Raw genomic sequence first — 23,973 nt, forward strand, 5'->3', positions numbered from 1 at the left:
ACAGTTCCCAGACATTGCAGGGGCATCTTGGGTGGAATCGTCCAGCTCCTGTTCCTAGCCGTGTTTGTCACTTTCATTAGCGACACAGACACCCTGTGGAGAAAGGAGCAGGTGCAGGCAGGACAGAGATGCCAGGCTTGGTGTGCCATAGCATGAGGGGAGGAACAAGAAGCGGCATTAGCATACCACGCTGTGCCCAGCTCCACTCGATGTAGGGCAGACAAAGGACAGGAGATGGCAGGGGGCAGGCAGTGAAGTAGACAGCTGGAGAGTTAGACCTCCCAGCTGAAATGTTCCTTGAGTTCAAGCTGAAGTAAGGCAGGAAGGTAGCCATTGGTCCTGAGGCTTTTTCCAGATGATCCCAGTTCCCTCTCAGTAGCCAGGGAGCGGGACAGTAATGGGAAAGCAAAGCTATCCTCTACAGCTGGGAGAATATGGCAACCATGTAACCAAAGGGCAGCCCTGAGGCACGAGAACGCCTGAGCCCCCAGCTGCAGCGAGATGACCAGGGGATAGTAAGACTGTTGGGTGGGATGGATGAGTCGTCCCCTACCCCTCCTCCCCCCGCAGCCTTCACATTGGGAAGAAGAGGGGAAATATGGGAACAGGAGAGAGTGTGCCGACGTGGGAGGGGAAGGCACACAGCATGGGGAGATGAAGGGAGAGGACAAGGTGTGGAACATGGGGCAGTGCAGGGGGAATTCTTGGAGCACATCTTCCCAGACAAAGGTTGGGTCAAGAGGATGCTGGTAGCAAAGCCAGGGAGGGGCAGAGGCTGCAGGGCTTTGAAGATCCCTTCCAAGTGTGAAACAGAGGCTGCTCATAGCTCGTCCAGCAGGTCTATCACCACCACCATTGGCTTCCAAGCACTGGGCATTGCTGACAAGCAACAGAGCTTCTTATCTCTGAGTCACAGACTCAGATCCAGCCTGGCTCAGTAGCGGCTGAAAGTCGCTGTTTGGTGACCAATGTGAAGAGAACTCGGTGGCTTTAGTGCGATTCCTGGCAGACCCCCAGCCATGCAACGAGGGTGGACCATCTCAGCAAAGACCAAGGTCTGAATGGGACCTCACCACCACTACAGGGCATCCCTCCAGGTCAGGATGGAGGCAGCGGGGCACCAGAACACACGACAACCCTGGTGACTGAAGCCCTTTACCAGCACAACAATCGCTCGAGCACTAAAGAATGACTTGCTCCCTCTCGGCTCAGAAACTTACGTCTCCCAGCTTGGTCCAGCCCAGCCCAGCCCATCCCCACAGCCTGTCACCCCAAAACCATAGCCCTGGTGTTGGCACTTCTCGAATAGTTCCTGGGGAGACCAGCCTGTTGATGGTGGCACTGCCTCAGACAGCGGTCAAGTGCTTGCCTAGGCTCTCCACGTTCACATCTGGGGTCTCCAGCCTTTGCCACCCCCGCTCTCGCTCGATTTCAGGTGCACCAGTTCTTGGTCAACACTGGGCGGTGGGGGGGGAAGTTGTTCTGAAGCAGCCACATTCTCCAGCATCATTGGCATTTCCCCCCCACTTCGTTACTCTGTGGCTGTCCTCAGTGTATTTGGAGGAAAGCGATTTTCAGAGCAAAGCTTTTCCTGAACTTCAGCCTCCTGGGTGGTGGAACGTGTCCACGAAGTGGGTGTCTTGGATCATGTGTTGGGTTTTGTCTCTCCTTTTTACCAAAGGCACCCCCGTCACTGGTGGTGGTGCAATCCTCAGGGAATGGGGGGAGGGTCTGCATAGCAACAGTTGTTTTAAGTCCCTGTGGTGATCCTGCAGGACTGACCGAGTGCAGTATGAACGTCTCGTGCATGGCTCGATCAAGACCAGCAACCCAGAGAGAGGCCAAGAGGGATTTTCTTACTTATAGGGCCTGTTCCGTTACCCTGGACATCATCCCTTTTAAAAACAGGAAAGAGCGTGGGGAGTTTTTATAGCTGCAAAGAAACCAGCCACCGATCACCCATGAGCCTCCCAGGGGATGGCCTGGATCCAAACAGAAACCAGTTGACCCATTGTCCAAGCTCCCCCGGCTTCTAAGCAAACTCCACTTCAGACACTGTGGCACACAGCGAACACGCTTGCTACTGAGCTGTGCAGCAAGCACCAAACCCCTTGAAAAGGAATCCAGAGAAACATCTGGGGACAAAGAGAAACATCTGGGGACAAAGAGAAAACTAGAATAAGACCAAGTCACTGCAGCCAGGGGCCCGGGCATCCACATGAGCGACCCAGTTTGTTCGTGTGTGTTACTATTCTGGCACAGAGAATAGCACCTCCAGGGCGGACATTTGCACACACATCACAGGTGTGTGACTACGCCAAACTACTGCATTTTAAAGCTCTCCCTCTGCAAGCCATGGGCTGCCTGCGTGACACAGCACTTGCCTTGATGCCCATCAGTTGCACAGAACCATGGGAGAGCGAGCCAGGAGATCCCATCCGGGCCCATCATCATCATAATGTAGAATGAGAGAGATGGACGGAATACAGCTGAATTTCCAGATCCAAGTCGAATTTTTAGGGCTGGCATCTCGGAAAAGTATCTGTTGCTTTGTCAGCTGGGCAGGTTTGTTCTGGGTGCTTTGGAGGGAAGAAAGGAAGAGACAAACCTTTCAAGGTCAGTGTTTAGAGTGAGACAATTTTCAAACCACATTTGTGCTTCGGGGCCCGACGCTGCTCGCACTTCCCCATCTCCTGTGCACTTGGAAAGCACTGATGTCGGGGAAGGAGAGACAACAGGATAGGAGCTTACAGTGGCGGGGGGGGGGGGTCACTACACACTGCTGAGCAAGTGTCACGAATCGGCAGCTTGGCCATCACCAGGAACTAAGCCTGGGAGATCCAGAGCTGCAGCACGGGTGAAAGGACCCAGTCCCCAAGCTGTGAACCAGAGCAGATCTGCGTTTTCTGTGGGTCAGCACAGAGAGGGAGGCGAAACATACCCCGAAGAATGGATTATGCACAAGGGACTTTGTGTGCCTCCAGCAGCTGCAGAAGGGCTGGGCTGGCATGGGATGGATCATTCCCACTTGCTAGTACCAGGCGGTTCTCCCAGCACACAGCTCAGCTAGACAGACTGTGCACTGGGGGAGGAGCACTGGGCTATTTAATAGGGCCATGTGATCAGTAAGGCAGCATTTCGCTTTGGAGTCTCCTTTTTGCATAGCAGGAAACCTCCCTTCTGTTGGGTCATCATATGTAAATGAAATTGAGTGTGGGGCAGGAGCCGACCACAAATGGGAAGGTTTAATCAAGCAGCCCAAGGTAGGAGCATGTCTTTGTGGTGTATTGAAAGCTATTGAAATAGTGATCTGTCACTTCAAATGATTAAGTGGGGTTCCTGGTCCTGCTTGCGGGAGAGGGGCCTACACATGTGATCTGGGGGCTTAGCAGCAGTCAGTTTGCAGACAGCCTGCTTACAGTAAGATGGGGTAAGTTGTGCCTCTCTGCTTTAGGGAGCAGCCTGCTTTCTCTCTCTCTGTTTTTGGCTCTTGTATTGTTAAGTTTCTGGATTTTAAGAAATAAAGTAGGGTTACATTGCAACCTTCCAGCAAGATAATTCTAGGGGTTTTTTAAACTAACTTCTCTGTGTGTTTGCCATGAACTTAACAACCTTACAGGCTGAGAACGTGGCAGCCAGTCTGCATCTCAATGTATAGGCAGAGAAGTTTGCAAGGGCCCTTTGAGAGGATGGGTGAGGAGGGAGAGCATTCACATAGAGACAAGGGATGATTTAGTGACCGGAAGAGTGGATACATGAAATTAATGAATGGAAAGGAGAGATAGGTGGACCAAGAGACATGGGGAAGGATGAGGACACACACACACCCCGAGCCAATCAGCACAAAAACAAAACAAAACAACCCCCAAGTGGCACAGCAGTCCAGTACCCCTGGAAGTTGGCACCAAGGTGACTGCCCCCCTTTCCCCTGAAGCCAGCTCTTGCAGCCAGCTAAGAGAGATTTCCTTCAATTCAACTGCTAGAGGCCTGTGTTTTGGAGCCAAGAGACAAGGGTTCCAGTCCTGGCTCTGCAAAGAATCTTAAAAGAATTGTAACTTTGTCTCATGCACAAGGACCCATTGCATGGGGCTGTGAAACAGGACGGCCCCAGCATGCAAAAGGCAGCCCACCGGTTCACATATCTTCCAGGTGCAGACGCAGCACAGGGGGCTTGCCTCAGGCCTAATTCAGGGAGCTATTGGCAGAGCCCGGGAACAAGATGCCTGCTCCAAAGCTTGCCGAAGCCAGTGGAAAGGCTCCCGTTGATTTTAATGGGCTTTGGATCGGGCCTCGCCGAATAGGTCCACAGACCCCAGAAATACCAACTACAGACAGAAGTGATGGGGCAGTTATATACATAGAAGGATATATCTGACTAAACAGATAAACTTTGATTTCAAGCTCTTTGGGGCAGGGCCCATCTGTTTTCTGTGTTTGTCCAGCACCTAGCACAATGGAATCCCGGTCTGTGGCCGGAGCTCCCAGGTGCTAACAACAATGAATGGCGAGGCAGATGAAAGAAAAGCTAGCTTGATGCTCCTTCAAGTACATCAGACTGGGAAAGATCTGAAGCTGTTCAACCTCACCCCCAGACATTATATATGAGAGACAACCCAACCACATTTCCCCCTCCATCATGGCCTGCATTATAAACCTCTTACTGCCACGTGGACGCTTGAATCCCAAGTCTTCCCCGTAAAGCCCCCTCTGATCCCATTCTATCAATATCAGTGTCAAATATTCACTGGTCCTTTTAAAGTGACTTCCAGCTGCTTGAGATTACACACGAGAAAGAGGATAAATCCAAAGGGATTCGCTGTTTTAGGGTTCGGGGGACATCAGACTCAAGAAGTCTGCAAAGTTTGAGGGTTGTTTTCTCCCTTGCGTGCGTGTGTTTTAAGGGGGGTGAGGGAAGGGAAAAATCAATACAAACACAAAGATAAATATGCTTTTCGGAGCTGCTTGGCTGCAGCCGATTCCTCTGGCCCTGCCACAGCGACTGCATAATTCATCAGCTCTCTAGTAATATGCAAATACTGCAGCTCCCAACAGGCTGTCCTAGGCAGGCCTGTCTCTCTCCTCGCTAGGAACCCGCGAAGCTGAGAGCTCACAACAGGAAACAAGAAACTCGTTGGCTGAGCCTTAATTGTGAATTACGCAAAGCCCCCCTCGTGAATTATACAGGAGGCATGATGCGCAGGCAATGGACTTGTTTATATGTTCTGCTCTTGTAGCTTTGAACTATAGCTTCTTACTTAGCTGCATATCCCCCCCAGCCCCCAATATTAGATTCAACCTCCCCTGCACCACTTTCAACCTTACCCTCCTCCAACATAACACACACGTGCAAATATTAGTCTCCTGTGAGTCTAGAAACAATAGGAAACCTGTGCTTTATGGCCACTGGTGCACCAACTGCCCAAGTGACAGATTAAAAGGCATACTGTTGTCAGCCTAACACTGAATTCTTCCATCACAGCACCACTATGACTTGCCCATAGAGGTGCCATCCACATCATTTATTTTAAATTTCATTTATTTTTCACCATGTCTATTTCATTTCAGTTGTCTTAAGCAAACAAAACAAATACTTAGCATTTTTTTTAATATGGTGATTTCAAGGTGCTTTGCAAATACAGGGAATCCGAGGCACCGAGAGGCAGGTTAAGTGACTTGCCTGAGGTCCCACACAAACATCTGTAGCAGAACCTGGGACTCTGCTCTGCACTGGATGGGACTGGTGACGGTCAATTTCATAGTTGTTTCCAGCCCTCTCATGTGCTTCCTTACCTGCAATCTGGACAACTGTAACTCACTCTCCCTGGGGCTGAAAGGGAAATACACACAGCCAGGTCAAGCCACACAAAGCAGTCCTGGCTTCTTCAACAAGAAAACCTTCTTAGAGCCCTTCATACCAGGGCTCTGCCCACTCTTCTGCCTCCCTGCTACTATTCAGGGCCCTGGTTATACTCTCTAAAGCCTTAGTGGATTGGGTCTGACCAGTTTATGACAGGCTTCGCTTTCTCCAAGACCTGCCAGGAATGGCAGAGCCAAGGCTCATGCTCTCAGGAGCTGGTGATTGCCCATGATGGGTTCCCCCAACTGCAGAACTTGGCCCCTTGGACAGTCCTAATAGATCACAAGAGCCCCAACCCAGAGCAGCCGTGAGGAATGGAGAGAAACCCATGTCAAAATGGCTAAACCTTCCAGCGATGAAGAGCACCGTCCTTCAGGGCTGGTTCTTCAGTTTTGTATTCGGTGCCCCAATACTATGGTGATGGCCTGATCACACAAGACGTATTGACCCCTTTAAAGATCTTCAGAGCATCCCTGCCCAAAAAAGCTATTTTCACTGGTGTTTTGAAATAATCATAAATTGCCCAGGGAGGCTGTGAAATCTCCGTCACTGGAGGTTTTTAAGAGCAGGTTGGACAAACACCTGTCAGGGATGGTCTAGATAATATTTAATCCTGCCATGAGTGCAGGGGACTGGACTAAAGATCTCTCAAAGTTCCTTCCAGTCCTACGATTCTATGTCCACAGTTAGAAGAGCATTTGTAAAGCTACTGACAAACACCTGCATATGGGGCTTAATGCTGCGTGGCTTTGTCTCTCCAACTCCACTCTCAGGTCATTGACCATCAGAATTACCAGCCATCTACACACCTAAGGGCTCTAAAGGGCTCACGTTTGCCTACTTTGTTCCTTATTTTATAGGGGTAGCGTCTAAAAACCTTGGTCAGGATCAGGGCCCCATGGGGCTAGGTGCTACACAAATACACCATCAGAGACAGTCTCTCAAAGAGCTTATGGACCCAATCCTGCAAATTACTTCCCATGAGCAGATCCTGGAGAGCAGAGCCCCAGAGGCTCAGGCATGTACTTGCACAAAGCTCAGTGCATGATCAGAGTCTTCGTTTGCAATCGGCTTCCATGTAGATACAGCCCTGGTTCTCACATCCCCTCTTTTCCCTCAGCTAACTCACTAGCCCGTTCACCGGGGTATGTGTTAAAGGAAGGAGACCCAAGTGTGCATTTCACCAGCACTTAACAACCAAGCAGTAGCTTGGATTACATCCGGTTAGGGGGTTTCTATTTCAAGAAGGTCAGTGGCTCTAGCCAAGTGGAGCAAAGAGGCTGCCCGCTGGAAAGAAAGAAAAACAAACCAATCAGGCTTCAGGGCACAGTTCAAGCTGTTGAACCATGGCACGCGGGGAAAGAGCGGGTGTCTTCAATACAACCTGGCCAGGCATGGTGGTGGTGTGGTTTTTCAATACTGTTCCCTTATGGCTGGTGGAGGCCGTGTGCCCTCAGAGAGGAGCAGGTTCAGGATAGCAGCTAAAGCACCTTACACAGAAGAAAGGTCGGCGGATGGTCGTGTAATCAAGGCACAGGACTGGGAGCCAGTAGTGCTAGATTCTAGTCCTAGGCTCTGTTGAAAGCTACCGGTTTGACCCCAGAACAGTCACTTCCCCTCTATGTGCATCTGTGTCCCCGTCTGGATGATGTGGGATGCTCCCCTTTTCAGAGGGGGACTGGGAATTTTATGGCATTGAAGTGCCCATCTCTAATGTACAGATGGGTTAGGCAGCAAGCTCTTTGGGGCTGGAACTGTGTCATATTCTACAAAGCACAGAGGTACCTTCACAGCAGCTACATAAATGACTGATAATTATAACAACTGCCTTCAGGTCTAGACAACCTGTAGGGACCTCCTCAGATCTGCACCATCCCCACTGCACCCATCAGCAGAATCCACGGTTACCACTTACAAAGCACTGCAGACTATTAGCATAATCAGAACAGTCATGATCAACCTTCATTAGAATCTCATCTGCAGCCCCATCCCTCATTAATAAAACTTGCTTCAGTCTCTGTGCACCTTCCACCTTTCCTCGCCTGGACTCAGTTGCTGGCAAGCATGAGAGTTGCAGGACTGGTTAGTTACTTGCACCATTAACTTCTTCTGAACCCAGATGCTACAGCAGAACTGCACAGGCTATTTTAAACAGTTGCGCAAGGATGCCACTGATCTGTTCCACCCCAGAGGGGGCTGCATTTCAGACCTGGCCAAAGTGGATCCTCACACATAGCTCCTAAAGAGCTAGTTAGTGATAGGGTGACCAGATGCCCCGATTTTATAGGGAGAGTCCTGATTTTGGGGTCTTTTTCTTATATAGGCTCCTATTACCCCCCACTCCCTGTCCCGATTTTTCACATTTGCTGTCTGGTCACCCTAAGTTAGTGAGACGCTATTACCTCATACAAGACAGACCTATTAAAGGAAGGTGCACAATGACTCTAGATCAATCAATGAGCTAAAAACACAGGTGCTGATCCAACCACCTACCTATGCATGGACTTAACTTTTAAGTGAAGTCAATGGGATTTAAGCATGCTTAAGAGTTCTACTGAATCAGAGCCTAAGTGACATTCTTCATTGCTTTAAGATGGCCACCAATCTCATTCCTTTGGGTGGGATGGCCCCATCCAGCTACCGGCAGCCCTCAGGCAATGCTGAAGCTGGGGCATAGAGACGCTTTAGCTGCCCCGTTGCTAGCCGAGAGACTTCATAAGTGCTTCTGCAGCAGGTGTTCACTGAGTGCCCTGCCCATAAAACCCTGGGCTTTGGGGACTTCTGCTGGAACATGCAGTGGGCATTCCAGCCCATGGGGTCAGCCAGCCCTGCATGGACTGTGCTTGCTCGTTCACTCCAGCTTCCTCCCAATCCCTCTTCAGCCTCACTCCCCTGCCCTCCATGTCCCAACCTCTCTCCCCCCGCCCCAATATCCCCCTCATCCTCTTTTCCTCTCCAATACAACCCCCCACCTGCCCCCATCCTCTGATCACTTTGTTTGTAGGTTGCTCCCCTTTCCCCCTCCCCCTCTATTTAGCCTCTAAGCTATTTTGAGTAGGGACGGTCTGTCATAGCCTTGTACAGCCCCTAGCACCATGGGGCTCTCATTCTGATTGTGGCTTCTAAACTCTGCTTCAATATAAACGAACAATGACACGCTCTCAGATAACAAGATGCCAGTGGCCTTAGAGCTGGGATGCAGGTAAGTACATTGTACTCTGGCTTTTTTTTTTTTTTTGCTCGCTACGTGTGTGGGCCAGGGCACACGGGTGACCCAGAGAGAAAAGCCTCCCCCGCCGGCCCCACCCACTCAGTTTTTAGCTGAGGATTTGGGGGGGCGTTTAAAAGGAGGATTTTCAAGGCATTTCCTTTCAATCTGAGAGACAAACACTACAGAGAAGGGAAAACCTCGGGCTAAGACCTTGAGGGAATAGAAGGGCAAAAAGCTGTGTGTTTTTATGAGAGATTAGGGCAAACTTAGTTTTGTCTTAAGCCACTCAAGGCTTATTAAAGCCCCCAAGAATAGACTGTGCACCTTGGAAAAGCTTCCCAGGGCTTAGAGAAGAAAAGTCAATTTAAAAGTAAGAGAGCAGCGTGCTTAGTTAAAGAGGCAGCGTCTTTCAAACTGTACAGAAAAGCTGCCCAGGGACTGGAGAGCCGGGGGCCTTTTAGGAAAGCACAACATACGTCAAGCAGAGACGAGCAGAGCCGCGGGGGAGACAAACACGCCTCATAGGCCTGATATATGCTCAGTTTTGTACTATCGCAGGTCAGGGTGTAATTTTATACCAGTGCAACCCCTAGCCTGGACACTGTTATACTGGTGTAAAGGTGCCTTATATAGTGTAACTTATTCCCCTTCCGATACAGGGAAACACCTTTCTATTGATCAAAACCCCCACCCCAGCGTGCAAGTAATTGTATCACTTGAACACCAGTATAGTTAAGCACTACCGTACAGTTTTCTAATGGAGACAAGCCCTTCGTGGGAGGTTGGCATGCCGAAAGCTGCCCCCTTGTGGAAAATGGGGTGGATTACATATAATAAATGTTCAGTGCCAAACACTGGTGCTGAACACACACATGAATAGGGTGACCAGATGTTCCGATTTTATAGGGACTGTCCCGATATTTGGGTCTTTGTCTTATATAGGCACCTATTACCACCACCACCCCACCACCCCACACTCCCTGTCCCAATTTTTCACACTTGCTATCTGGTCACCCTACACATCAACAACATCATCCCCGCTCTGAGGAGCTGACAATGGGACTAATTATGGTTAATGTTAAGCACTTGCGAATGTCTTTGCAGGCTTAAGGCCTAAAAGCCAAGGTCTGGAATCTCCTCTGGGCAAGCGTACGAACTGGTGAGTATAGCCGTGCCGTTCACTGTTAGCTAATGCTACAGAAACAGCCCAATGGTCTGTGCAACATGGCATTGGCCCATGCTGAACATTTCACAGGGAAAACATTGCACCAGGCCAGCTGCGTAATTCTGTAACTTCCAAAAGACCTTGCTGACCCCAGCAGGTGACCAGCAATATGCCCTGAAGCATGAACACCGATAATCATTTTAATAATATATTTCATGCAAGGCTGCTAACCAGCCACCTTCCCCCCATGGCACCTCCCTGTTTGGAGGGAAGAGGTGGCATATTTACAGCCCAGAGCTAGTTCCAGTTGGTTAGGAGACAACCAACCCCCACCCCCTTTTGCCACCACCCTCTCTACAAGGTTCTCTGTCCCAGGCCTTTAAAGGAATAGAACCCATGACCCCTTCCTCTCTCCCCATATCTGCCCGTGTCATTTCCAACACCTGGGTACACCTTAAAGGGGTCACATTGTAGAACAGGGGGTACGGTGCCTAGACCCTACTACCCTTAAGAAGGCAGGCCACCCCGTCACAGACACCAGTGCGTACAGAAGCCACCAAAGCAGACTGCACTTGCTGGAGACATGAAGTCCTGGGAGAACAAATTAAAAAGCAATGGCCACTGCTTCCTGTGTTGTTCTGAGCCCCCAACTCAGTTTTTAGGAAGATGTGTTAGATGGAGGTTATTTCCTACTGGCCCATGAGTATCATATCCATGGACTACACCAGAGAGACTCAATCAAAGCTCATTTCAAAACCCCCCCTTCACACACACCTTTCTTAGCACAGGTCTCTCCACACTTCCATGGGACTTGACCACCAAGACCCTTGAGGTTCTACATTTACTGCCTCAACTATCACATCAAGTAAAAAGACCTCCTCTCTCTCTTTCTCTGATCCAAGAAGGGGATCTTCTCACTGCCATCCATGCCAGCTCAGCCTAGGATCTCAAAGTCAAGCTGGATTCTCTCTCCCTCACATCCTATAAAAGATTCCACAACCAAAGGTTAGCTCACATTTCTGTTGGCAATGCACAAGCCAGACTGAAATGCAGCTTGCTTTACTTTAGCGGTATTGGCTCTCCAATGCTAATGGAGGGTGGCGGGGGAGAACCATAGCAAAAGGGATGGTCTTCTGAACCAGGATTCGGGAGAGCTTTGTTCTATGCCCATCCCTGCCACAGACTTCCTGCGTGACCTTGGGCAAGTCACTTCATCACTCCGTGCCTCAGTTTCCCCACATGTAAAAGGAAGCTAGTACTCTTTCCTTTCACCCACCTCTTTTCTATTTAGATGGCAAGCAATCTGGGGCAGAGATTTCCCCTTACTATGTTTGTACTGCTCCTAGCACAAAGGGCCCCAGATCATGGTTTCAGTCCTGAGGTGTGACTAATATTAATACAAACTTTTTTCACTCAGGAAAGTATTTTATTACTTGTGCAGCAACTTATCTGAGGCAGAGAATGACTCACACGGAGGAAGATTGACATAATGAGTAAAATGGTACTGTGTTTACAGTCATGAGCTCTGAGGCGTGAGCAATCTTCTCCCAGCCCAGACCCAAAGCCAGATGCAGCCTTAGGGATCCCAGCGAAGAAGTTGTATCATTTTCTGGCTGGAACACTGAAGCTGTTCCTGGTGGGCGGCTCAGTAGTTTCAAAGAGGATGGATCTAGACAGTTCTCAGGAGTAGCAGATGACAGAACAAGGAGTAATGGTCTCAAGTTGCGGTGGGGGAGGTTGAGATTGGCTATTAGGAAAAACTTTTTCACTAGGAGGGTGGTGAAGCACTGGAATGGGTTACCCAGGGAGGTGGTGGAATCTCCTTCCTTAGAGGTTTTTAAGGTCAGGCTTGACAAAGCCCTGGCTGGGATGATTTAGTTGGGGATTGGTCCTGTTTTGAGCAGGGGGTTGGGCTGGATGACCGCCCGAGGTCCCTTCCAACCCTGATATTCTATGATTCAGTAAGGTTGGATTTTAACACACAGGAGGTAGGAAACCGAACTGAAGTGAGTCACGGGAGCTGGGATAGGCTTGTCAGGAGAACGACAAGGTTTTCTTCCCACCTGTCTGTTTGGAAAGTGGGGGAGGGAGGAATATGGGCTCCCAAGGAATTTATAAGGTAGAGGGTGTGGTTTCTTGCCATTTCCTTGCTTGATCTATTTGGGGTCTGCTGGAATAGTGCTCCAAACAGGAAAATTACTCTCCCATCCTGCTCCCTCCCAAGGATAACCCATGAGTTTAGCAAGAAAGGGCTGCTCTCACACCCCTGAGCGACACAATTAAGCTGACCTAAGTCCCCATGTAGTCAGCGCTTGGAGGAATTCTTCCACCAACCTAGCTAGCACCTGCTCAGGAGGTGGACTGACTACAGCGATGGGAAAACCCCTCCCGGCAGTATAGGTAGAGTCTACACTGAAGCGCTACAGTGGCGCCGCTGCAGCCTTTTAAGCGTAGACAAGCCTGAAGGTTTCTGTAGCGTATGCAGCGGACTAGGACTCAGGAGATCTGAGTTCAAGTCCCAGGTCTGACAGCTTCCCTAGGTGACCTCAGCAAGCCACTTGGTCTCTCTGGGCCTGAGTCCCCCATCCATACAACAGGGCTAACAGCCCTCACACGCTTTGAGGAGGGCTGCTCTGTAACAAGGTGCATTGCTTAACTCCAGTAAAAATAGCAGTGAAGACAGGACAGTTCAGGTTAGCAGCTCACAGAAAACCCTGTAGCGCAGCCTGGGGTTGACCCTGAGCTACTAAGCCCAGTTACAAACCCAGTTTCTGTGTCTTCACTGCTGTTTTAAACCCAAGTTAAGAACACAGCTGTGTGTTTTTCAGTGTCAACCTGCTCTTTGTCTGTGATTCCACCCGCTTTTGGGTCTGGAAATGGGTCTTACAGCCTAGGCCAATGGTGCCCATCTTGATGGTGGGTTCTAGATGCTACCGTGGCATAGGTGCTGGACCTAGGGGTGCTGCTGCACCCCCTGGCTTGGTTTCCATCAGACACAGGCTTTACAGTTTGGTTCAATGGCTCTCAGCACCCCAGCTATACACACTGGTCCAGCGCCCCTGTACCATGATAGAAATGACACTGCTAATACCAGACTGTCCCATGACAGAAACTTTTTCTGACTCCTGGGGCATGTCTATGGGGAGCAATGGGTGAATTAGACTTACCCCCTCCTCCTCCGCTCCTCTTGTCCCCAAATCGGCTGCCTTCTGCTCATCCCAATGCAGCACAGACCCCTTTCCCATTTAGTCCTACCAAGGGGGCAATTCTTTAGGCAGGAACAAATCAGTCAGTCCCTCCACTTGGCTTGTTGTGGATGCCAGAGAGAGCCCCTTCTGCTGCAGAGAACTGCTGGCCCTGTGGGGCACTGAGCTACTCCCTGACAGCAAGGCCCTTAGGCTCCTGCCAGCCCAGCTGGGGCTCATTTAAAGGCCGTTAGGTGTGACAATCAGCAGTTAGCAGGAGCAGCTGTGCAAAATGACCTGAAACAAGCTCTTCAGGTCTTGCTGAGGTTTGAGAGAGGCAGGTTAGGCTGCAGGAAGCAGAGATTGCAGGTTAGAAGGAGGCGGCATCCAGCATGTGCATTAGGGAAACCTGGTGTTGTGTTATTGCTGCTGTCATCCGGCTGCACCCATCACCCTGACACACACACAGCGGTGACTGCCCCCTCCCTCCACCCCGACTCCTTCCAGTGCTACTGGGCAGCAGCATAATCTAGCGTGCAGGCTGGGACGGAACAGAGAACTAGGTTCTGCTGCTGGCTCTGCCTGTCTGACCCCCTGCCTCAGTTTCCCCTCTGTAAAATGGGGGTGGTGATAGTGCTAAACGTGACCCCTCCTCACACTTTCCTTGGAAGCCTTGGGTCTGATCCAGCAGGCTGCTAAGGTGCCCTAACTCCCCCTGTTTCAGGGAGTTTGAAGGCCCTCTGGACCAGCTTTGAGGAATAGAGCCTGGCATTTTCAAAAGGGGCTTAAAGGAGGGAGGGGCCCAGATTCCACTGAAAATCCAGGGGAGACAGGAACTCCCTTGCACCCCATTTAACGATGCCACCCGTCATTGCTGATCGGTCAATGTCGGCTCCTGCTCCTTTTGAAATCAACAGGAGCAAGATCCGGCCCCTAAGTCAGAGTCCTGGCTTCTCTCTTATCCTGAGATTAGTGCTCAGTACCGCTGGGGATGCTGAACTGGAGCACCAGCTGGCCTGTCCTCCATTTACCCTACTCCATTGCCAGCGGAGCACCGGGGGCTTTCTCCCTTTCTTCTTCATGGGGTGAGGATTTCTCCCCCAGGAGCTGCTTTCTGTCTCCATACAAACACAGGCCCTGCCTTTGCTCCATTCCACCAGTTGTGCCTCTTCCTCCTGACCATAACACTTGCCCCAAGTGGCTGCTTCTCCCAGATAAATAGCTTCAGTAGGTTTCTCTTGACTCCGGCAAATATGCTTCTCTGGCAACTGCTTTGCGATGATGAGGGGGAGAGAAGGGAGATGCAAAGAGCCCCGGGGAGGCAGGGTCTATGCCCTCTGGGTGCCAACAGCTGCTCCTGCAGACAGGGAGCAGCTTGGGGGAGCAGACGGGAAGGACAGCAGGTCCAGAGGGACTGCAATCAGCAGCCCGGTGCTGTGCCACAGGCCACTTCAGGGGGTACAAGCAGAGGGGAGGAACTGGGCAGGGGCCTGGAGGAAGTTGCTTGCTGCCAGATGGCTCCATCTCCATGGAAAAAGTGAACCTGCAATTCTGGAACCAGCAACAGGTCACTCACCTTCCATCCCAGTTCCCACAGGGCCCTGCAGCAGCTGGCCATAAAACCCATTTGAGTGACCCCACCAGGTACAAGCAGCAAGATACAAAACCAGAGGGCCAGAGTCCTAGAACCATCATCCCAGGCACAGGAACAACCCAGATCCTATGGCATTATTGGTCCTTTTGACCCATTATCCTGCCTCCAGTCATGGCCAGCACTGTACCTGGTGCTGCAGGAGGAGGAAGGGAACGCTAGGAGGGGGGCAGCCGGTCTCAGGCTTTTCAGTGTGGTGCTGTAGGCAGGGGTGAGAGGGAGAGGAAGGCAGCGAGGCTGGGACAGGGCACAAGGGGGTGTCCTCATGGGGGTGGAGACAGCTGAGGGGCCAGGAACCTAGGAGCGTTCTTGTCCTCAGAGCACGGGCCCTCCAAAGCGGAGCACATTTGTCCTGAGAGGCCTGAGTGTTGTGACGGGGATGGCAGGCTAGGCACATTTTCAGAAGCAGACTCGGATTTGGGTGCATCCATTTTAGAGAATCTAGTACTAGATGCCAAGGGACCCAACTGCAGCCCAGGGACCTGGGTGCTTTGCACCGATGGAGAATCAGACTCCAGTTGAGCCCCCCAATCAGCCTTGAAAACAGCAGCCTCAGTGATGGAGCTTGGGCAGAAGATGACACCAGAAGTCCGGCTTCCTGCTCAGAGAACTGGACTATTTTAAGCACATTTACCTTCCTGTCTCCCATTAAAACCCCTTTTGTTGCTTCAGTTCGAGAGAGAGCCCTTCACCTCAGTAAAGGAGATTCTGGTGAACTCACTTGCGGGGGGATAGGTTTTCACTTTGCCCCTAGCAGCAAACAATGCTGCTGAAGCCACCCTGGGGCTTTTCAGGGCACTGCTGGGTGTTACCAACCCACCACCAGCTATTTCAGGGAGCTAGAAGGGAGGGAAGCAGGAGAGCTCAGCTGGAAATGAGAACTGGGACCAGTAGTGACTAGTGATTTTCAGTGCCCAACTTGAGACGCCTTAAAAAGAGTATGTCTACACTGTGATACAGCTCCAACTCTCAGACTCTGGGTCAGCGGGCTTGGGCTGTGGGACTAAATTAGCAATGTAGACGTTCCCACTCAGGCTGGAGTCTGGGATCCGAATCTCGCCCCCTCGCCCAGGCCAGCTGCGGCCGTTCCAGGGGTCTTTTTTACCAGCGTCAATACAGGGCTGGATGAAGGTTATGAAGGGCCTAAGAAAGAATTACATATTGCAAAAAAAGTTATGAGGTCATCAAACATGTATCTCCATAGTTTTCCATAAATCTGTAAATATGTAACAAGTTGATTCTACTCTCACTACACTCAGTTCTTCAAAGAATTTCTCCCCCCCCCCCCCCCCCGCTTTAGCTATGGCAAAGTCCTGAATAATGTCATCATAATTCAAAGACCTGACGATTTCATTCTCAGTGTTCGAGAGGGACAAAGCACTGAGATGCTCTTGAGTCATGGTGGATCGGAGGACATTTTTGACTCTTGTTAGAAGAGAGAAGGAATCTTCTCCACTACAGTTAGTGGTCATTAGTGACAAATACAGCCGTAATGCAGTTTCAACATTTAGGAAACGTTCTATCACACTGGATTCAGTGATAACTCGGTATAGCCAAATCAATTTGCTTTAGTCATCTTTTCTCTATCTCCTTCAATTTCTGTCCTCCTCTTTTCTTCGACATTGTCCATTGTAGGCCTACTGCATACAAAGTTTGATATTGTTAGGGCCCACAAACACTGATTTAGCCCACAAAGACAAAAATCACAACCACCATAAATTGAATTCACAATCCGGATGGATTCATTTGTACAAAGCAATTTCTAAGGAGACAAAACATTTCCGATGGCCCCGCTACCGTTGCTCAGCTGTTACTTCAATATGGAATGGCGGGCCTGCAGTAGGGCCTAAGGGCCTTATTAGACTAGGGGTTAATCCTGTCCTGCGTAGACATAGTCAAAGGGACCTGAACTTTTTTTTTTGAAGGCCAGTCCCCTTTAAGGCATCTCAAGTTGGGCTCCCAAAAATGGAGGCAGCCAAAATCATGAGTCCCTTTTGCAAACCATGGCCTGATTCCCTAGGACGAGAGAAACAAGAGTAGCCCAAGACCACAGGGAAAGGGAAAGGCAGAGAGACCAGGAAGACCCAAGAGCCTGCTGAAGCTGGCGGGAGGCAGAGATGGAAATTGACATGTCTCACTAGCGAAGAGAGCACCAAACATTTCCGCACCATGTGGGGAAGAGTTTAATCTTCAAAACTGGCAAAAGATTTGAGCTACATGGAGAACAGTCATTAGCTTCCTTCATGCCTGAATGAGCTGACCAACTTTGCATAAACAATCTTCCTTCCCTCTGATCTGGGAAAGCTCCCGACGAGCAGCAGGAGGCTCCCAGTGCCGATTTCCAGCTCCACACCTGGCCCCCTGCTTCATTAATGATGCTTGCCAGTTGGACCCCATGTTTCACCCAGCGAGTTCACCAAAATCCATTCCTCTCGCTTCCCCCGGGAGAGCTGCAGAGCAAAGCGAGGCACAGAGAGTTTACAGGGCTTGATCCCAAAAGCCTACCTCCCACGAACACTTCCTTTGCAGATAACTGCACTACTTGCATGAGGGGGTCAGAAGCAGGTCCTTAAATGGCTCGTTCAGGGTCAAACAAGCCAGTAATAGGGCCCTGGGGGTCTGACACTCAATCGTGTGTTGTAGACACGCTCCCTCCCCCAGCCAAGGATGGATTCTAAGAGCAGAGCTGCTCAATTACTGGCAAAACAGATGATTCATTCAATAAATTATATACACCACTCAACAGCATCCTTAGCTGAACAGCGCACATGGAGAATATTATTTGACCCGCCCCACCTAGGAGTCCAGACTTCCAGATCCCCTGCTCTAATCCCCAGACACATTCGCTCCCCGAGCCGGGAACAGAACCAGGAATCCTGCGTCACGTGCTCCATCTCGGATCATTTGAACGTACGCACATCTTGAACCCAGGTGTCCTGACTCCCCGTGGGGGGCATTGTATTTCCATGTGTTTTCGCATCACGCCAGGTGTCATAAGACTGTATAAAAGCAGAGGAGGGGTTAAAAGCCAGTTCCCCACTATTCATCCAAAGAGAAGCTCGTGATGAGAGAGATCTCTCTGGACTTTTTTAGCCCGGAGATGAACATCGGCCCACGCTGGTGCTGGAATATTAATACCAGGGAATACAAGGCCCTAACTCTAGCACATGAGAGAGATACTGGGCGTTCAGTTTGTGTTTGCCGGAGTGAAGGAGAAAAATCTAATTAAACATGGCATCTGGGCTTGGAGGAGCTAGGGATGGGGCTGGAATATAAAGAACCGCTGCTCCCCACAGATCAGAGGGCAATATTAATAAACCCACGCAAGGGGACCAGAGGATCAGATGATAATATTGATAAAATGCAAAGCAAAGACAAAGCAGCCAGGGGATATTGGATGGTGACGCTGATAAAAACGCCATAGAGACCGTATCAACAGCAGCCAACGCAGGACTGCACAGCCCTGCCCCAGGCTACACTCTGCCATGCACCTGGGTGTGTGTTCCTGACACATGCATCTTGACAGCGCATGCTGCTGCCCCACTCCCCTCCGAAAGGGCCAGCGGGCACAGACCGCTCCAGGCCCTTCCCAACAGGGGCATGTTGCCAAGGCCTGAAAATGACCTTGGAATCCCTTCATGGGGCAGAGAAACCCCCGCACAGCCGCACACAGCTGGCTGCAGTCTTGAACTAACCCGCACATGCTACCAGCCTGTCCATTGATGGGTGGGTGGCCCCTGATTCCCCAGGGGAAGATTCCTAAGGTCTGCCTTCCTTGGCCCTGCTCTCCTATGCCTAGGTAAGCGCCGTCCTGTTTCTAGGGTGGAAACTATTAGGAGAGGAGAAGGGTTTCTCCTAAATGTGAAAGCCCCACCCTAGCAGTCACATCTTACCTGCAGCGCCTTGCACGTTTCCCTGCGAGTTCAGTCCAGTCCTGCAGACACCCCTAAGGCCTGAGGGCAACAGCCCTTGCTTGGTTGCCTGTGCCTCTCACCCAGCTCTGCCCCTGCCCCTCACTCCTGATTTCAGCACTCACTGCTCCTGCAGTTCCACCCTCCACCCAGCTCTGCCATTGCTCTACCCCCCCTGACCTGCTTCTGAACGGCAGCCACCAGACACACGGTTTCCAAGGCACTTGGTGGGATGCGCACGCTCTGTGCAGGGAACGAGGCTCAACCCATTGCCCTTATTGCTCTGGGGGCGGTCGGCGTACAGCCTGCTCCCCCGAGGGCAGTGCTGGCTGGCTCCGAGCAGCACAGCGGGCCAAGCAGGCTGATGGCGAGGGACAGAGCTTCGGCAGAGAGTCTCTCCTGGCTGACAACACTCTGCCCAGGTTGGTGCTCACCCATGGGCGCTTCGTCAGCTGGTCTGATTGCCAGTGTTTACTCCCAGCCCCAGAAAGTTCAGAGGAGCAGCTGCCCAGTGCTGGCCTGCAGCTTTGGTAACAGGACCAGTGAAGACGACCCAGTGCGTGAGGGGGAGGAGAGAGGCTGGCCCAGAGGAACCAGCAGAGAGCGGCTGTGTGTTCTCTCCTTTCCCCCACTCTCTCGAAAAGGCCTTTTGTGCTGGGTCATAAGGATCAACAGCAATCCCTGAGGAATGACCCCAGAGCTGGCAATCACTATAGGAACAGGCCAGGTGGTAACCCAGCCAGGGCCTTGCTTCGGAAGAGACAGGGCACTAGACTGGCTCTCTGATGGAGGCCGGAGGGGTCCTAGTCGGGTTAGTGCCGAAGGCTGAGTGCTGGGATAGGTGTGGGGAGAAAGGGGGATCATCGTACGCAGGGCGGAAATGGAGGAGTGCCATCTGTCGGGTGAGGGATGCAGGGAGATGGGGTAAGCGCCATAGGCAGGGTGGGGGTCCCGGGGGGGCTGGAGCTAAGGGGAGAGTTCAGTGGAGTAAGTAAGCCATAACCTCTGCAGCTGCTGTTTTACCAAGTGAGCGCGCGTTTACCTTTCCCCCTCGCCTTTCATCTTACATCGGATCCTGAGCGTGAAAGATGAAAGTTTATTCTCTCCCTCTCTCTGGGAGTCGGAGCACAGAGTGATTCTGCTGTCAGCTTGCTTCCTGGGGGCTGAATGCATTAAGGGAGGGGTTACCTGGCTGGGGATGGAAGCAGGGGGCACTCTGTTGCAGGGACTGTAATTACACTTGGCATATCTGAGGCTGTTGCCTTCGGTGATGCAAGTGGGGAAAGATCCCTTTTGTGCTAGCAGAGAAGGTGCGAGGCAAAGCCCGCTCCAGATGCAGAGACAACGCGGCTCTCTGCGGGCTGCAAGGGGTAGCGCACAGATGTGCCTGGGAGAAGCAGAGCCCTCGGCAGCTCTAAGGTACTGGATGCATAAGCCTTGCATTGCTCCTGGGAGGTGGGCATAGTTATCCCCATATCCCAGCAGAGGAAAGCAAGATGCAGAGCCAGTGACAGGGCTAGTGATCGAACACGAACACGGGGCTCCTGGATCCTGTCCACTGGGCAGTGCTGCCTTGAGGTGTCTAAGGCCTCCACCTCCTCCAGCTGCATATCTCATCTGCTGCAGCTACGTACGAATAAGGAGCTGGGGGGTATAAGGACCTGTAAGGTCACACAAAGCACAGGGCTTGTATGTGTCGGGGGAGGACAGAACCCACGTGCCCCAGTTCTAAGCTGCCTCTCTCGGGAGGCCAAGAGCGTAAAATGCTGCCTGTGGGCCTCCAGGGTTCTGGGGCCACTAGGAGACAGTTCAACTCCCAGCGTGAGCTCAAGCAGTCCCGGGGCTGCTCTGACTGGCACCTCGGGCTACAACAGGTCCCAAGAGGCCATCCAGCAGCTGAGCAAGGCCAGAGCACAAAGTGCACTGGTCACAGCCCCTCAGACCCCGGGCACATCCCTGCATGGGGGAGGGTCATGCAGGGCAGTCGTGCTGGGGAAACACTGCCCTCACAGGTAAGATCTGCTGCTCTCCAGCCCCTGTGCACCAGGCCCGTCGAGGGGCTCAAACGCAGCCCAGAATTGAGGTTGTGGTTACTTTCCCTGACCACGCAGCTCAAGGGTCAGTGTTAACTGGCAGGGGAGGGAGAACTTACACACAAAGCAGCTAGCTGGAAAGTGCAATGGTGCATGAGCCCCCATCCATCCAGTCTATACATGGATTCATGGGCACGTGTCCCACACGCCCTGACGTGGCAAACCCTCCCCTTCCTGCTCCTTTGTTCAGAGCCCAGAGCAGGAGTGCACCTCACCCACTGCCACAGAGCGGTTCATGCAGAGACTAGTGGGACACCGCTGGCCATGTGGCCTCTGGCTGGGGGGCAATCGTGAGGATTGGTACCGACAGCCCACAACTCAGTCAGAGCATGCAGCCTTCAGAACTGGGTCAGCAGCGCCATCTGGCTGCTCCACATCGACCAGCTCCTAGACACGCCAGACCTTTTCCAGATGCTTTGGGGGTGGGCGTGGAGGGGGGGATACAAGAACACGGTGGGTCCATCCAGTTCCTTGGCAGGATGAAGTTGGCTGGATGCAGAGCCCCCACCATGCTGCTCCATGGGACGGCAACTCCAAAATGCGTCTGTTATCAGTCAGCAGCAAAGGGGTTAAATATACATCTGCAACCCCAGCTGTTCTCGGCCTCCCCCTGCTCCCCAAATAAATGAAGGTGGGGTGGAGGTGCGGAAGAGAGAGCCCCCATCATGAAATCAAAGCTGTTTTCCGCCATATCGCCCGGGGCCTGCTCACATCTGTCCGCCCCTGAAAGAAGTTACTAAAACTTTGAAAGAACAGCTGCTGTCTGGATTGCTTTTGAGGAATGGGGGGGGGAGGGGGCTTGACACTGGGAGCCTGCCACATAATGGAAAACTGGCTGAACAATTTTGCCACTCTATTTTAGCTCCTTTCCTGTCTGTGACAGATCTGTTCTGCCTGGCGTATTCCCACTTGCTGGTTAATCAGCTCAATGCCACACAGTCGGATGTTGGGCTCCAGTTTCACGCAGTCACGACTTTGCCTTGACAAATAAGAATGCACCACGGACGGCCGCTCTATCTCTGCAAAGTCTCTCTCCAGCCCTGGCCCTCTCCCACAGCCCAAAGATGCAAACAGCTCCATCTCACTCGGCGAAGAGGGAGTCTCTTTTCACCAGTAGCATGAACCCTGTGCTGCTCTGCATATCCCCAAATCTGGTACCCCAACCCCCTCCACCTGAGTGCCAGCACCACCTTGGCTCACCTACCAACCCCAAGTCCCCTTGGCTGGCCGGTGACCCTCAACGCCAACTGTTATCCACTTCCCAAACCTGCTGCCCTAAGCCATTTATATGAGAACAAAATCCACAACCCAAACTATGATCTGCCCCCACCCACCCAAGAAGCTGGTACCCATCTTCCACCTGACTTCATCATCCAACTGAAGCCCCTAGCCCATCCCCATTACTGCATGCATTCTCCATCTGCTTGCCCATAGCCCCGATCCCTCCATCTGCCTCATCCCTGGTGCACTTGGTTTCGTTGCCCACCTTCCCCGCAGCCCCGAGCAATAGTGTGGAGAATAAAGAAGGTGACAGGCTCAGAAAGAGCCGTTGAGCACATATTAAATAAAAGATGGCGTATTTCAGAGCCGTTGGAGTGATGATTTAAACATGAAGTCGAAGCTAGTAATGGTGTTGTCAGAGCTGTAGCGTTAACACCGATCAATAATTCACTGATGTGCTGCAACTGCGCCTCGAGCCATGGTGTCTGCCTGTGGGGAGGCAAGTGGGGCTTCCCTTAGAAACACTCCTCCTGCCCCCAGCCTCCGTGCCAGGCACAGCAATGCAAGCTGCAGCTGAACTACCCACTGCAGCCTCTCATCCGCCAGGCGGCTTCGCCTGGGAGAAAGCAACAGAGCCGATAAACACCTCCCTACAAGCTCTTGGGACTCAACATTCAGCCCTTACTGCGGCTTGGGGCTCAAAGACGCTTGGGTGCCCAAGCCCTGTCAAAGGCAAGGGAAGCCCTGACTGGAGCAGGACGGGGTTTGTTGCTAAGTAACTTGAGCAAGGCTTCACCTGGCCATGCTATTTTAGGCAGAGCAGAGCAGAAGGGTGATGAGGGGAAGGAAGAGATTGAAGACGATACCCCCCCAAATAACCATAATGGGGGTGTCACAGTTCAAGGCAACTGCCCCTGTATCCCTGCTCTAGGCTCCTCAACCATCACCTCTCTTGGGTAACCACCTGAGTCTCTTTCCCTTCTGACCAGGGTTTTTCCAGGCTGCAGTTCCCTGCCTACACTGTGATATTCCCAGCAAGCCAGACTGCTTAAACAGCCAGCGGCTGCACTCTGCTTTCTCTCCAGAGGTTACCAACAGCATAATGGCCCACAGTTACTAGTCACCACACAGCTCTTTTCAAGCAAGCACGTTTATTCGTAAGGTGAAAGCATTACAGAAAAAACGTAGTAAAAACCAACAACAGAACCTATGAACATGCTAAAAAGCTTTCCAGAGATCATCTCTCCTGACTCCAACTATGAGTTCTGGTAGGAGTCAAAAATCCTAACCTGGGTTTTCCCCGTGGTTACAAGTTCAGAACGGTCTCAGATTCAGAACCAGAACAACCAGAAACAGTTCCCACTTTCTTTATACAGCGTGGGCCTTTTATCTTGGCTTCATGTAATAGGCAATAAGCAGACAATGGCCCACTCTTCAGGACGTAGCTTCAAAAGGGTGGAGTTTTGCATAACCGGAGTGGGAATTTGCATTCACCTCCCCCTCGATAGTCCCCAGGAAAACTGCTTCACACTTTTTGTTCCAAAAGGCCATTCGGGTCTGGCCCCTTGTTCAGGATAGTCCTCTGAACTCCCAAGTCTCACATCCGTCTCTCGAGAGATTCCATAGAGTCCTGGCCCATACTATGACAAACCGCTCATTGAATACAATGTACCTCATAC

At 51.6% G+C, this 23,973-nt stretch overlaps 1 protein-coding gene across 4 annotated transcripts in view; it reads right to left on the reverse strand.

The window, feature by feature from the left end:
• Positions 1-13,620, reverse strand: part of LOC101947239 (opioid-binding protein/cell adhesion molecule homolog) — an 847,277-nt gene extending 833,657 nt beyond the window's left edge. For all 4 annotated transcript variants that reach the window (XM_065570595.1, XM_065570593.1, XM_065570594.1 and 1 more), the window contains exon 1: positions 13,401-13,620. The gene's annotated coding sequence lies outside the window, so the exon portion shown is untranslated. The remainder of the gene's footprint in view (positions 1-13,400) is intronic.
• Between the last annotated feature and the right edge of the window lie 10,353 nt (positions 13,621-23,973).

The sequence above is a fragment of the Chrysemys picta genome, chromosome 16 (genome assembly GCF_011386835.1).
Source record: "Chrysemys picta bellii isolate R12L10 chromosome 16, ASM1138683v2, whole genome shotgun sequence".
NCBI lineage: Eukaryota > Metazoa > Chordata > Testudines > Emydidae > Chrysemys > Chrysemys picta.